Genomic DNA, 14248 nt, shown 5'->3' on the forward strand with positions numbered 1-14248 from the left:
TGCCTGTCCCTCACCATCCCTGGTCTCTCCTCCAACCTCTGGTCTCCTCCAACCTCTGGTCTCCTCCAACCTCTGGTGTCCTCCAACCTCTGGTCTCCTCCAACCTCTGGTCTCCTCCAACCTCTGGTCTCCTCCAACCTCTGGTCTCCTCCAACCTCTGGTCTCCTCCAACCTCTGGTCTCCTCCAACCTCTGGTCTCCTCCAACCTCTGGTCTCCTCCAACCTCTGGTCTCCTCCAACCTCTGCCTGTCCCTCACCGTCCCTGGTCTCCTCCAACCTCTGGTCTCCTCCAACCTCTGGTCTCCTCCAACCTCTGCCTGTCCCTCACCATCCCTGGTCTCCTCCAACCTCTGGTCTCCTCCAACCTCTGCCTGTCCCTCACCATCCCTGGTCTCCTCCAACCTCTGGTCTCCTCCAACCTCTGCCTGTCCCTCACCATCCCTGGTCTCCTCCAACCTCTGGTCTCCTCCAACCTCTGGTCTCCTCCAACCTCTGCCTGTCCCTCACCATCCCTGGTCTCCTCCAACCTCTGGTCTCCTCCAACCTCTGCCTGTCCCTCACCATCCCTGGTCTCCTCCAACCTCTGGTCTCCTCCAACCTCTGCCTCCCTCACCATCCCTGGTCTCCTCCAACCTCTGCCTGTCCCTCACAACATCCCTGGTCTCCTCCAACCTCTGGTCTCCTCCAACCTCTGGTCTCCTCCAACCTCTGGTCTCCTCCAACCTCTGGTCCCTCACCATCCTGGTCTCCTCCAACCTCTGGTCTCCTCCAACCTGGTCTCCTCCAACCTCTGGTCTCCTCCACCATCCTCTGGTCTCCTCCAACCTCTGCCTGTCCCTCACCTCTGGTCTCCTCCAACCTCTGGTGTCCTCCAACCTCCCTGGTCTCCTCCAACCTCTGGTCTCCTCCAACCTCTGGTCTCCTCCAACCCCTGGTCTCCTCCAACCTCTGGTCTCCTCCAACCTCTGCCTGTCCCTCACCATCCCTGGTCTCCTCCAACCTCTGGTCTCCTCCAACCTCTGGTCTCCTCCAACCTCTGCCTGTCCCTCACCATCCCTGGTCTCCTCCAACCTCTGGTCTCCTCCAACCTCTGGTCTCCTCCAACCTCTGGTCTCCTCCAACCTCTGGTCTCCTCCAACCTCTGCCTGTCCCTCACCATCCCTGGTCTCCTCCAACCTCTGCCTGTCCCTCACCATCCCTGGTCTCCTCCAACCTCTGGTCTCCTCCAACCTCTGGTCTCCTCCAACCTCTGGTCTCCTCCAACCTCTGCCTGTCCCTCCAACCTCTGGTCTCCTCCAACCTCTGGTCTCCTCCAACCTCTGGTCTCCTCCAACCTCTGGTCTCCTCCAACCTCTGGTCTCCTCCAACCTCTGCCTGTCCCTCACCATCCCTGGTCTCCTCCAACCTCTGGTCTCCTCCAACCTCTGGTCTCCTCCAACCTCTGCCTGTCCCTCACCATCCCTGGTCTCCTCCAACCTCTGGTCTCCTCCAACCTCTGCCTGTCCCTCACCATCCCTGGTCTCCTCCAACCTCTCCAACCTCTGGTCTCCTCCAACCTCTGCCTGTCTCCTCCACCACCTCTGGTCTCCTCCAACCTCTGGTCTCCTCCAACCTCTGGTCTGTCCTGCCTGTCCTCACCATCCTGGTCTCCTCCAACCTCTGGTCTCCTCCAACCTCTGGTCTCCTCCACCTCCCTGGTCTCCTCCAACCTCTGGTCTCCTCCAACCTCTGGTCTCCTCCAACCTCTGGTCCCTCCAACCTCTGGTCTCCTCCAACCTCTGGTCTCCTCCACCTCCCTGGTCTCCTCCAACCTCTGCCTGTCCCTCACCATCCCTGGTCTCCTCCAACCTCTGGTCCCTCTCCCTGGTCTCCTCCAACCTCTGGTCTCCTCCACCTCTGGTCTCCTCCAACCTCTGCCTGTCCCTCACCATCCCTGGTCTCCTCCAACCTCTGGTCTCCTCCAACCTCTGCCTCCCTCACCATCCCTGGTCTCCTCCAACCTCTGGTCTCCTCCAACCTCTGCCTGTCCCTCACCATCCCTGTCTCCTCCAACCTCTGGTCTCCTCCAACCTCTGCCTGTCCCTCACCATCCCTGGTCTCCTCCAACCTCTGGTCTCCTCCAACCTCTGGTCTCCTCCAACCTCTGGTCTCCTCCAACCTCTGGTCTCCTCCAACCTCTGGTCTCCTCCAACCTCTGGTCTCCTCCAACCTCTGGTCTCCTCCAACCTCTGCCTGTCCCTCACCATCCTGGTCTCCTCCAACCTCTGGTCTCCCTCTGGTCTCCTCCAACCTCTGCCTGTCCCTCACCATCCCTGGTCTCCTCCAACCTCTGGTCTCCTCCAACCTCTGCCTGTCCCTCACCATCCCTGGTCTCCTCCAACCTCTGGTCTCCTCCAACCTCTGGTCTCCTCCAACCTCTGGTCTCCTCCAACCTCTGGTCTCCTCCAACCTCCCTGGTCTCCTCCAACCTCTGCTGTCCCTCACCACCTCTGGTCTCCTCCAACCTCTGCCTGGTCCCTCACCTCTCCTGGTCTCCTCCAACCTCTGGTCTCCTCCAACCTCTGGTCTCCTCCAACCTCTGGTCTCCTCCAACCTCTGCCTGTCTCCCTCCAACCTCTGGTCTCCTCCAACCTCTGGTCTCCTCCACCTCCCTCACCTCTGGTCTCCTCCAACCTCTGGTCTCCTCCAACCTCTGCCTGTCCTCACCATCCCTGGTCTCCTCCAACCTCTGCCTGTCCCTCACCATCCCTGGTCTCCTCCAACCTCTGGTCTCCTCCAACCTCTGGTCTCCTCCAACCTCTGGTCTCTCCAACCTCTGGGTCTCCTCCAACCTCTGGTCTCCTCCAACCTCTGCCTGTCCCTCACCAACCTCCTCCAACCTCTGCCTGTCCCTCACCATCCCTGGTCTCTCCAACCTCTGGTCTCCTCCAACCTCTGGTCTCCTCCAACCTCTGGTCTCCTCCAACCTGTCCCTCACCATCCCTGGTCTCCTCCAACCTCTGGTCTCCTCCAACCTCTGGTCCCTCAACCTCCTGGTCTCCTCCAACCTCTGGTCTCCTCCAACCTCCCTGGTCTCCTCCATCCTCTGGTCTCCTCCAACCTCTGGTCTCCTCCAACCTCTGGTCTCCTCCACCTCCCTGGTCTCCTCCAACCTCTGCCTGTCCCTCACCATCCTGGTCTCCTCCAACCTCTGGTCTCCTCCAACCTCTGTCTCCTCCAACCTCTGGTCTCCTCCAACCTCTGGTCTCCTCCAACCTCTGCCTGTCCTCACCATCCTGGTCTCCTCCAACCTCTGGTCTCCTCCAACCTCTGGTCTCCTCCAACCTCTGCCTGTCCTCACCATCCCTGGTCTCCTCCAACCTCTGGTCTCCTCCAACCTCTGCCTGTCCCTCACCATCCCTGGTCTCCTCCAACCTCTGGTCTCCTCCAACCTCTCCTCCAACCTCTGGTCTCCTCCAACCTCTGGTCTCCTCCAACCTCTGGTCTCCTCCAACCTCCAACCTCTGGTCTCCTCCAACCTCCCTGGTCTCCTCCAACCTCTGGTCTCCTCCAACCTCTGCCTGTCCCTCACCATCCTGGTCTCCTCCAACCTCTGCCTGTCCTCACCTCCCTGGTCTCCTCCAACCTCTGGTCTCCTCCAACCTCTGGTCTCCTCCAACCTCTGGTCTCCTCCAACCTCTGGTCTCCCCTCACCATCCCTGGTCTCCTCCAACCTCTGGTCTCCTGGTCTCCTCCAACCTCTGCCTGTCCCTCACCATCCCTGGTCTCCTCCAACCTCTGGTCTCCTCCAACCTCTGCTGGTCCCTCCAACCTCTGGTCTGGGTCTCCTCCAACCTCTGCCTGTCCCTCACCATCCTCTCCTGGTCTCCTCCAACCTCTGGTCTCCTCCAACCTCTGGTCTCCTCCAACCTCTGGTCTCCCTCCACCTCCTGGTCTCCTCCAACCTCTGGTCTCCTCCCTCTGCCTGTCCCTCACCATCCCTGGTCTCCTCCAACCTCTGGTCTCCTCCAACCTCTGGTCTCCTCCAACCTCTGGTCCCTCAACCTCTGGTCCTGGTCTCCTCCAACCTCTGGTCCTCCTCACCTCCCTGGTCTCCTCCAACCTCTGGTCTCCTCCAACCTCTGGTCTCCTCCAACCTCTGGTCTCCTCCAACCTCTGGTCTCCTCCAACCTCCCTGGTCTCCTCCAACCTCTGGTCTCCTCCAACCTCTGGTCTCAACCTCCCTCCCTCTGCCCCTCACCATCCTGGTCCTCCAACCTCTGGTCTCCTCCAACCTCTGCCTGTCCCTCACCATCCCTGGTCTCCTCCAACCTCTGGTCTCCTCCAACCTCTGGTCTCCTCCAACCTCTGCCTGTCCCTCACCATCCCTGGTCTCCTCCAACCTCTGGTCTCCTCCAACCTCTGGTCTCCTCCAACCTCTGCCTGTCCCTCACCATCCCTGGTCTCCTCCAACCTCTGGTCTCCTCCAACCTCTGCCTGTCCCTCACCATCCCTGGTCTCCTCCAACCTCTGGTCTCCTCCAACCTCTGGTCTCCTCCAACCTCTGGTCTCCTCCAACCTCTGGTCTCCTCCAACCTCTGGTCTCCTCCAACCTCTGGTCTCCTCCAACCTCTGCCTGTCCCTCACCATCCCTGGTCTCCTCCAACCTCTGGTCTCCTCCAACCTCTGGTCTCCTCCAACCTCTGGTCCCTCACCATCCTCTGGTCTCCTCCAACCTCTGGTCTCCTCCAACTCCTCCCAACCTCTGCCTGTCCCTCACCATCCCTGGTCTCCTCCAACCTCTGGTCTCCTCCAACCTCTGCCTGTCCCTCACCATCCCTGTCTCCTCCAACCTCTGCCTGTCCCTCACCATCCCTGGTCTCCTCCAACCTCTGGTCTCCTCCAACCTCTGCACCATCCCTGGTCTCCTCCAACCTCTGGTCTCCTCCAACCTCTGGTCTCCTCCAACCTCTGCCTGTCCCTCCCATCCCTGGTCTCCTCCAACCTCTGCCTGTCCTCACCATCCTGGTCTCCTCCAACCTCTGGTCTCCTCCACCTCTGGTCTCCTCCAACCTCTGCCTGTCTCCTCAACCTCCCTGGTCTCCTCCAACCTCTGCCTGTCCCTCACCATCCCTGGTCTCCTCCTCTGGTCTCCTCCAACCTCTGCCTCCCTGGTCTCCTCCAACCTCTGGTCTCCTCCAACCTCTGGTCTCCTCCAACCTCTGGTCTCCTCCAACCTCTGGTCTCCTCCAACCTCTGGTCTCCTCCAACCTCTGGTCTCCTCCAACCTCTGGTCTCCTCCAACCTCTGCCTGTCCCTCACCGTCCCTGGTCTCCTCCAACCTCTGCCTGTCCCTCACCATCCCTGGTCTCCTCCAACCTCTGGTCTCCTCCAACCTCTGGTCTCCTCCAACCTCCTGGTCTCACCATCCAACCTCTGCTCCTCCAACCTCTGGTCTGTCCTCAACCATCCCTGGTCTCCTCCAACCTCTGGTCTCCTCCAACCTCTGGTCTCCTCCAACCTCTGCCTGTCCCTCACCATCCCTGGTCTCCTCCAACCTCTGGTCTCCTCCAACCTCTGCCTGTCCCTCACCATCCCTGGTCTCCTCCAACCTCTGGTCTCCTCCAACCTCTGCCTGTCTCCTCACCTCCCTCCAACCTCTGGTCTCCTCCAACCTCTGGTCTCCTCCAACCTCTGGTCTCCTCTGGTCTCAACCTCTGCCTGTCCCTCTCCTCCAACCTGGTCTCCTCCAACCTCTGGTCTCCTCCAACCTCTGTCCTCCTCCCTCAACCTCTGGTCTCCTCCAACCTCTGCTGTCCCCTCACCATCCCTGGTCTCCTCCAACCTCTGGTCTCCTCCAACCTCTGCCTGTCCCTCACCATCCCTGGTCTCCTCCAACCTCTGGTCTGGTCCCTCCAACCCTGGTCTCCTCCAACCTCTGGTCTCCTCCAACCTCCCTGGTCCCTCCAACCTCTGGTCTCCTCCAACCTCTGCCTGTCCCTCACCATCCCTGGTCTCCTCCAACCTCTGCCTGTCCCCTCCATCCTCTGGTCTGGTCTCCTCCAACCTCTGGTCTCTCCTCCAATCCTCTGGTCTCCTCCAACCTCTGCCTGTCCCTCACCATCCCTGGTCTCCTCCAACCTCTGGTCTCCTCCAACCTCTGGTCCTCACCATCCTCTGGTCTCCTCCAACCTCTGGTCTCCTCCAACCTCTGCCTGTCCCTCACCATCCCTGGTCTCCTCCAACCTCTGGTCTCCTCCAACCTCTGCCTGTCCTCACCATCCTGGTCTCCTCCAACCTCTGGTCTCCTCCTCCAACCTCTGCCTCTGGTCTCCTCCAACCTCTGGTCTCCTCCAACCTCTGCCTCTCCTCCAACCTCCCTGGTCTCCTCCAACCTCTGCCTGTCCTCACATCCTGGTCTCCTCCAACCTCTGGTCTCCTCCAACCTCTGCCTGTCCCTCACCATCCCTGGTCTCCTCCAACCTCTGGTCTCCTCCAACCTCTGGTCTCCTCCAACCTCTCTCCTGTCTCCTCCCTCTGGTCTCCTCCAACCTCTGGTCTCCTCCAACCTCTGGTCTCCTCCAACCTCTGCCTGTCCCTCACCATCCCTGGTCTCCTCCAACCTCTGGTCTCCTCCAACCTCTGCCTGTCCCTCACCATCCCTGGTCTCCTCCAACCTCTGGTCTCCTCCAACCTCTGCCTGTCCCTCACCATCCCTGGTCTCCTCCAACCTCTGGTCTCCTCCAACCTCTGGTCTCCTCTCTGGTCTCCTCCAACCTCTGGTCTCCTCCAACCTCTGCCTGTCCCTCACCATCCCTGGTCTCCTCCAACCTCTGGTCTCCTCCAACCTCTGTCTCCTCCCATCCTGGTCTCCTCCAACCTCTGGTCTCCTCCAACCTCTGCCTGTCCCTCCAACCTCCTGGTCTCCTCCAACCTGGTCTCCTCCAACCTCCCTCACCATCCCTGGTCTCCTCCAACCTCTGGTCTCCTCCAACCTCTGGTCTCCTCCAACCTCTGGTCTCCTCCAACCTCTGGTGTCCTCCAACCTCTGGTCTCCTCCAACCTCTGCCTGTCCCTCCTCCAACCTCTGGTCTCCTCCAACCTGGTCTCCTCCCTCCAACCTCTGGTCTCCTCCAACCTCTGGTCTCCTCCAACCTCTGCCTGTCCCTCCTGGTCCCTGGTCTCCTCCAACCTCTGGTCTCTCTCCAACCTCTGCCTGTCCCTGGTCTCCTCAACCTCTGCCTGTCCCTGGTCTCCTCCAACCTCCCTCCCTCACCTCCTGGTCTCCTCCAACCTCTGGTCTCCTCCAACCTCTGCCTGGTCCCTCACCTCTCCTGGTCTCCTCCAACCTCTGCCTGTCCCTCACCATCCTGGTCTCCTCCAACCTCTGGTCTCCTCCAACCTCTGCCTGTCCCTCCCATCCAACCCTGGTCTCCTCCAACCTCTGGTCTCCTCCCTCTGGTCTCCTCCAACCTCTGCCTGTCCCTCACCATCCCTGGTCTCCTCCAACCTCTGGTCTCCTCCAACCTCTGCCTGTCCCTCACCATCCCTGGTCTCCTCCAACCTCTGGTCTCCTCCAACCTCTGCCTCCTCAACCTCCTGGTCTCCTCCAACCTCTGCCTGTCCTCACCATCCCTGGTCTCCTCCAACCTCTGGTCTCCTCCAACCTCTGGTCTCCTCAACCTCTGGTCTCCTCCAACCTCTGGTCTCCTCCAACCTCTGCCTGTCCCTCACCATCCCTGGTCTCCTCCAACCTCTGCCCTGTCCCTCACCCATCCTCTGGTCTCCTCCAACCTCTGCCTGTCTCCTCCAACCTCTGGTCTCCTCCAACCTCTGGTCTCCTCCAACCTCTGTCCCTCCAACCTCCCTGGTCTCCTCCCATCCTCTGGTCTCCTCCAACCTCTGGTCTCCTCCAACCTCTGCCTGTCCCTCACCATCCCTGGTCTCCTCCAACCTCTGGTCCCTCCAACCTCTGGTCTCTCCAACCTCTGCCTGTCCCTCACCATCCCTGGTCTCCTCCAACCTCTGCCTGTCCCTCCATCCTGGTCTCCTCCAACCTCTGGTCTCCTCCAACCTCTGGTCTCCTCCAACCTCTGGTCTCCTCCAACCTCTGGTCTCCTCCAACCTCTGGTCTCCTCCAACCTCTGGTCTCCTCCAACCTCTGGTCTCCTCTGGTCAACCTCTGGTCTCCTCCAACTGGTCCCTCACCTCCAACCTCTGTCCCTCACCATCTCCTGGTCTCCTCCAACCTCTGCCTGTCCCTCCAACCTCTGGTCTCCTCCAACCTCTGGTCTCCTCCAACCTCTGCCTGTCCCTCACCATCCCTGGTCTCCTCCAACCTCTGGTCTCCTCCAACCTCTGCCTGTCCCTCACCATCCCTGGTCCCTCCAACCTGGTCTCCTCCAACCTCTGCCTGTCCCTCACCATCCCTGGTCTCCTCCAACCTCTGGTCTCCTCCAACCTCTGTCCCTCACCATCCCTGGTCTCCTGGTCTCCTCCAACCTCTGGTCCCTCAACCTCCCTGGTCTCCTCCAACCTCTGCTCCTCCAACCTCTGCCTGTCCCTCACCATCCCTGGTCTCCTCCAACCTCTGGTCTCCTCCAACCTCTGCCTGTCCCTCACCATCCCTGGTCTCCTCCAACCTCTGGTCTCCTCCAACCTCTGGTCTCCTCCAACCTCTGGTGTCCTCCAACCTCTGGTCTCCTCCAACCTGGTCTCCTCCAACCTCTGGTCTCCTCCAACCTCTGGTCTCCTGGTCCCTCAACCTCTGCCTGTCCCTCATCCTGGTCTCCTCCAACCTCTGGTCTCTCCAACCTCTGCCCCTCACCATCCTGGTCTCCTCCAACCTCTGCCTGTCTCCTCAACCTCTGGTCTCCTCCAACCTCTGCCTCTCCTCCAACCTCTGGTCTCCTCCAACCTCTGCCTCCTCAACCTCTGGTCTCCTCCAACCTCTGGTCTCTGGTCTCCTCCAACCTCCTGGTCTCCTCTCCTCCAACCTCTGGTCTCCTCCTCCTCCAACCTCTGGTCTCCTCCAACCTCTGCCTGTCCCTCACCATCCTCCAACCTCTGGTCTCCTCCAACCTCTGCCTGTCTCCTCACCATCCCTGGTCTCCTCCAACCTCTGGTCTCCTCCAACCTCTGCCTGTCCCTCACCATCCCTGGTCTCCTCCAACCTCTGGTCTCCTCCAACCTCTGCCTGTCCCTCACCATCCCTGGTCTCCTCCAACCTCTGGTCTCCTCCAACCTCTGCCTGTCCCTCACCATCCCTGGTCTCCTCCAACCTCTGGTCTCCTCCAACCTCTGGTCTCCTCCAACCTCTGGTCTCCTCCAACCTCTGCCTGTCCCTCACCATCCCTGGTCTCCTCCAACCTCTGGTCTCCTCCAACCTCTGCCTGTCCCTCACCATCCCTGGTCTCCTCCAACCTCTGGTCTCCTCCAACCTCTGGTCTCCTCCAACCTCTGCCTGTCCCTCACCATCCCTGGTCTCCTCCAACCTCTGCCTGTCCCTCACCATCCCTGGTCTCCTCCAACCTCTGGTCTCCTCCAACCTCTGGTCTCCTCCAACCTCTGGTCTCCTCCAACCTCTGCCTGTCCCTCACCATCCTGGGCTCCTCCAACCTCTGGTCTCCTCCAACCTCTGCCTGTCCCTCACCATCCCTGTCTCCTCCAACCTCTGGTCTCCTCCAACCTCTGCCTGGTCTCCTCCAACCTCTGGTCCTGGTCTCCTCCAACCTCTGGTCTCCTCCAACCTCTGCCTCTCCTCACCATCCTCTGGTCTCCTCCAACCTCTGGTCTCCTCCAACCTCTGGTGTCTCCTCCAACCTCTGGTCTCCTCCAACCTCTGGTCTCCTCCAACCTCTGGTCTCCTCCAACCTCTGCCTGTCCCTCACCATCCCTGGTCTCCTCCAACCTCTGGTCTCCTCCAACCTCTGCCTGTCCCTCACCATCCCTGGTCTCCTCCAACCTCTGGTCTCCTCCAACCTCTGGTCTCCTCCAACCTCTGCCTGTCCCTCACCTCCCTGGTCTCCTCCAACCTCTGCCTGTCCCCCCCCCACCCCTGGTCTCCTCCAACCTCTGGTCTCCTCCAACCTCTGGTCTCCTCCAACCTGCCTGTCCCTCACCATCCCTGGTCTCCTCCAACCTCTGCCTCTCCTCCCATCCTCTGGTCTCCTCTGCCTGTCAACCTCTGGTCTGGTCTCCTCCAACCTCTGCTTGTCCCTCACCATCCCTGGTCTCCTCCAACCTCTGGTCTCCTCCAACCTCTGGTCTTGTCCAACCTCTGCCTGTCCCTCACCATCCTGGGATCCTCCATCCTCTGGTTTCCTCCAACCCCTGGTCTCCTCCAACCTCTGGTGTCCTCCAACCTCTGGTCTCCTCCAACCTCTGGTCTCCTCCAACCTCTGGTCTCCTCCAACCTCTGCCTGTCCCTCACCATCCCTGGTCTCCTCCAACCTCTGCCTGTCCCCCATCCCTGGTCTCCTCCAACCTCTGGTCTCCTCCAACCTCTGCCTGTCCCTCACCATCCCTGGTCTCCTCCAACCTCTGGTCTCCTCCAACCTCTGGTCTCCTCCAACCTCTGCCTGTCCCGCACCATCCCTGGTCTCCTCCAACCTCTGGTCTCCTCCAACCTCTGCCTGTCCCTCACCATCCCTGGTCTCCTCCAACCTCTGGTCTCCTCCAACCTCTGCCTGTCCCTCACCATCCCTGGTCTCCTCCAACCTCTGGTCTCCTCCAACCTCTGGTCTCCTCCAACCTCTGGTCCCTCACCTCCTGGTCTCCTCCAACCTCTGGTCTCCTCCAACCTCTGCCTGTCCCTCACCTCCCTCCAACCTCTCCAACTCTGTCCCTCACCTCCTGGTCTCCTCCAACCTCTGGTCTCCTCCAACCTCTGGTCTCCTCCAACCTCTGCCTGTCCCTCCCATCCCTGGTCTCCTCCAACCTCTGCCTGTCCCTCCCACCATCCCTGGTCTCCTCCAACCTCTGGTCTCCTCCAACCTCTGTCTCCTCCAACCTCCTCTCTGGTCTCCTCCAACCTCTGGTCTCCTCCAACCTCTGCCTGTCCCTCACCATCCCTGGTCTCCTCCAACCTCTGGTCCCTCACCATCCCTGGTCTCCTCCAACCTCTGCCTGTCCCTCACCATCCCTGGTCTCCTCCAACCTCTGGTCCCTCCAACCTGGGTCTCCTCCAACCTCTGCCTGTCCCTCACCCATCCCTGGTCTCCTCCATCCTCTGGTCCTCTGGTCTCCTCCAACCTCTGGTGTCCTCCAACCTCTGGTCTCCTCCAACCTCTGGTCTCCTCCAACCTCTGGTCTCCTCCAACCTCTGCCTGTCCCTCACCATCCCTGGTCTCCTCCAACCTCTGCCTGTCCCTCACCGTCCCTGGTCTCCTCCAACCTCTGGTCTCCTCCAACCTCTGGTCTCTCCAACCTCTGCCTCCCTCCATCCCTGGTCTCCTCCAACCTCTGGTCTCCTCCAACCTCTGGTCTCCTCCAACCTCTGCCTGTCCCTCACCATCCCTGGTCTCCTCCAACCTCTGGTCTCCTCCAACCTCTGGTCTCCTCCAACCTCTGGTCTCCTCCAACCTCTGGTCTCCTCCAACCTCTGCCTGTCCCTCACCATCCCTGGTCTCCTCCAACCTCTGCCTGTCCCTCACCATCCCTGGTCTCCTCCATCCTCTGGTTTCCTCCAACCCCTGGTCTCCTCCAACCTCTGGTGTCCTCCAACCTCTGGTCTCCTCCAACCTCTGCCTCTCCTCAACCTCCTGGTCTCCTCCAACCTCTGGTCTCCTCCAACCTCTGCCTGTCTCCAACCTCCCTGGTCTCCTCCAACCTCTGGTCTCCTCCAACCTCTGCCTGGTCTCCTCCAACCTCTGCCTGGTCTCCTCCAACCTCCTCTGGTCTCCTCCAACCTCTGGTCTCCTCCAACCTCTGGTCTCCTCCAACCTCTGGTCTCCTCCAACCTCTGCCTGTCCCTCACCGTCCCTGGTCTCCTCCAACCTCTGCCTGTCCCTCACCATCCCTGGTCTCCTCCAACCTCTGGTCTCCTCCAACCTCTGCCTGTCCCTCACCATCCCTGGTCTCCTCCAACCTCTGCCTCTCCTCCAACCTCTGGTCTCCTCCAACCTCTGGTCTCCTCCAACCTCTGGTCTCCTCCAACCTCTGGTCTCCTCCAACCTCTGCCTGTCCTCACCACCCCTGGTCTCCTCCAACCTCTGGTCTCCTCCAACCTCTGGTCTCCTCCAACCTCTGGTCTCCTCCAACCTCTGGTCTCCTCAACCATCTCCTCCAACCTCTGGTCTCCTCCAACCTCTGCCTGTCCTCACCATCCCTGGTCTCCTCCAACCTCTGGTCTCCTCACAACCTCTGGTCTCCTCCAACCTCTGCCTGTCTCCTCACCATCCCTGGTCTCCTCCAACCTCTGGTCTCCTCCAACCTCTGGTCTCCTCCAACCTCTGGTCTCCTCCAACCTCTGCCTGTCCCTCCCTGGTCTCCTCCAACCTCTGGTCTCCTCCAACCTCTGCCTGTCCCTCACCATCCCTGGTCTCCTCCAACCTCTGGTCTCCTCCAACCTCTGGTCTCCTCCAACCTCTGCCTGTCCCTCACCATCCCTGGTCTCCTCCAACCTCTGGTCTCCTCCAACCTCTGTCCCTCACCTCTGGTGTCCTCCAACCTCTGGTGTCCTCCAACCTCTGGTGTCCTCCAACCTCTGGTGTCCTCCAACCTCTGGTCTCCTCCAACCTCTGGTCTCCTCCAACCTCTGGTCTCCTCCAACCTCTGGTGTCCTCCAACCTCTGGTCTCCTCCAACCTCTGGTCTCCTCCAACCTCTGGTCTCCTCCAACCTCTGGTCTCCTCCAACCTCTGCCTGTCCCTCACCATCCCTGGTCTCCTCCAACCTCTGGTCTCCTCCAACCTCTGCCTGTCCCTCACCATCCCTGGTCTCCTCCAACCTCTGGTCTCCTCCAACCTCTGATCTCCTCCAACCTCTGATCTCCTCCAACCTCTGCCTGTCCCTCACCGTCCCTGGTCTCCTCCAACCTCTGCCTGTCCCTCACCATCCCTGGTCTCCTCCAACCTCTGGTCTCCACCAACCTCTGGTCTCATCCAACCTCTAACTGTCCCTCACTGTCCCTGGTCTCCTCCAACCTCTGCCTGTCCCTCACCATCCCTGGTCTCCTCCAACCTCTGGTCTCCTCCAACCTCTGCCTGTCCCTCACCATCCCTGGTCTCCTCCAACCTCTGGTCTCCTCCAACCTCTGGTCTCCTCCAACCTCTGGTCTCCTCCAACCTCTGGTCTCCTCCAACCTCTGGTCTCCTCCAACCTCTGGTCTCCTCCAACCTCTGGTCTCCTCCAACCTCTGGTCTCCTCCAACCTCTAACTGTCCCTCACCGTCCCTGGTCTCCTCCAACCTCTGCTTGTCCCTCACCATCCCTGGTCTCCTCCAACCTCTGGTCTCCTCCAACCTCTTGTCTTCTCCAACCTCTGCCTGTCCCTCACCATCCTGGGCTCCTCCAACCTCTGGTCTCCTCCAACCTCTGCCTGTCCCTCACCATCCCTGGTCTCCTCCAACCTCTGGTCTCCTCCAACCTCTGCCTGTCCCTCACCATCCCTGGTCTCCTCCAACCTCTGGTCTCCTCCAACCTCTGGTCTCCTCCAACCTCTGCCTGTCCCTCACCATCCCTGGTCTCCTCCAACCTCTGGTCTCCTCCAACCTCTGCCTGTCCCTCACCATCCCTGGTCTCCTCCAACCTCTGGTCTCCTCCAACCTCTGCCTGTCCCTCACCATCCCTGGTCTCCTCCAACCTCTGGTCTCCTCCAACCTCTGCCTGTCCCTCACCATCCCTGGTCTCCTCCAACCTCTGCCTGTCCCTCACCATCCCTGGTCTCCTCCAACCTCTGGTCTCCTCCAACCTCTGGTCTCCTCCAACCTCTGCCTGTCCCTCACCATCCCTGGTCTCCTCCAACCTCTGGTCTCCTCCAACCTCTGCCTGTCCCTCACCATCCCTGGTCTCCTCCAACCTCTGGTCTTGTCCAACCTCTGCCTGTCCCTCACCATCCTGGGATCCTCCATCCTCTGGTTTCCTCCAACCCCTGGTCTCCTCCAACCTCTGGTGTCCTCCAACCTCTGGTGTCCTCCAACCTCTGGTGTCCTCCAACCTCTGCTCCTCAACCTCCCTGGTCTCCTCCAACCTCTGGTCTCCTCCAACCTCTGCCTGTCCCTCACCATCCCTGGTCTCCTCCAACCTCTGCCTGTCCCTCCTCCAACCTCT

This window comes from Oncorhynchus nerka, linkage group LG10, assembly GCF_034236695.1.
Source record: "Oncorhynchus nerka isolate Pitt River linkage group LG10, Oner_Uvic_2.0, whole genome shotgun sequence".
Lineage (NCBI taxonomy): Eukaryota > Metazoa > Chordata > Actinopteri > Salmoniformes > Salmonidae > Oncorhynchus > Oncorhynchus nerka.